Source organism: Chiloscyllium plagiosum, unplaced genomic scaffold (assembly GCF_037043375.1).
Source record: "Chiloscyllium plagiosum isolate Xiang-an unplaced genomic scaffold, Cpla_swu_hap1 HiC_scaffold_18, whole genome shotgun sequence".
In the NCBI taxonomy this organism is placed as follows: domain Eukaryota; kingdom Metazoa; phylum Chordata; class Chondrichthyes; order Orectolobiformes; family Hemiscylliidae; genus Chiloscyllium; species Chiloscyllium plagiosum.
The window spans coordinates 36,757,784-36,759,145 of NW_028270156.1; the positions used below are offsets into that span (position 1 = coordinate 36,757,784).

The 1,362-nt window shown below is 49.6% G+C and overlaps 1 non-coding gene across 1 annotated transcript; it reads right to left on the reverse strand.

Annotated features, from left to right (window-relative positions):
- Nucleotides 1–374: 374 nt before the first annotated feature.
- LOC148146943 (signal recognition particle RNA) lies at nt 375–672 on the reverse strand. The gene has a single exon (XR_015760280.1).
- Nucleotides 673–1,362: the final 690 nt, after the last annotated feature.

Here is a 1,362-nt window from a genome sequence, read left to right on the forward strand (position 1 = left end):
TCTGCTGGCCGTGGCTGGTAGGATTGTGTAAAGTGGAGATTTTCTCAGAACAGTAGGTGCTGTGAACAGCAGGGAGCAGTAAAAGAGAAGTGAATATTGAGGAGAGGTAGAAAAGGGCAGTGTGGGAAGTGTGAGGTAATGACTGAGAGAGTGTGTTTGGGTGAGTGTGGAGGACTTGTAGAGAGATTCGGTTGTTGTAAAATGTGTGGATTTGTTGTTGACTTTGTAAAGATTGGTTATCGTGAGAGTGAATAAACGTGGCGGGCGTAGGGGGTGGAGGGAGTGAGTGGGGAAGGAAGGAAGCAGGATTGAGACATCGAGATTGTTTGCACTGATGGCAAAAGATGGGAATGCCGCAAGGTAAAGAATGGTGTAAAAGACTGCGTCTCACTGTATTGGTCAGGCTGCACTGCTGCATCCATTCACAGGTGCTATCCTACTACTGAGCAGTGCGGGGGCTTTGACCTGCTCCGTTTCCGACCTGGGCCGGTTCACCCCTCTGCAGCACACCTGGTACACCCGAGTTCCCCGCGGAGCACCATGTGGACACTGCCCTGAGTGTGGGCACCCGATCGACACAGACCACAACAGCCCAGAACTCCCAACCTCAAGTCATCCGGCAGCCTCAGCCTCCCAGCAGCGGGATTACAGGCGCGCGCCACAGCCCCCGGCGATCGCGTGGCGCTTCCCTCAGTTGCCTTCAGTTCAAACGGCAGCAACAGCTCCACTGCAGACATTGCTGCAAAGACAACAGGCGGACGCAGTTTCACAGAGAGTCATCGAGTCATGCAGTACGGAAACAAACCCTTCAGCCCAATCACTCTGTGCCGAACATAATCTCAAACTAAACTCGCCGTAGCTCACTGCTACTGGTCCAGATCCAAACTTTCCCTTTTCATGTACTTACCCAAATATCTTTTAAACATTGTAACGGTGCCCACATCCATCAGTTCCTCAGGAACTTCATTCCACTGGCTAACCCCCACCCTCTATGGAAAAAAAGATGCCCCTCATGTCTTTTTTAACTCTCGCACTTCTGCCCTTAAAATGTGCCCCCTCTCCTGAAATCCCCCATCCGAGGAAAAAGACAACTACTCTTCATCCTATCTATACCCTTCATTATTTTATTTTATAAACGTCCATAAGGTTTCCACTTGACCTGCTACTCTCCAGTGTAAAAGGTTCCAGCCTATCGCTTCACTTCACTTCAGCTCTGATGTAGATTCATCGAGATTCATAACACCAGCTTGCTTTCTCTCCATCGACCATTGTGATCTCCAACACGTTTTGTTTCCTGTTACAGATTCCAGCATCTGCAGTAATTTGTTCCTACCCAGTCTATCCAGCCTTTCTTTACAGCTC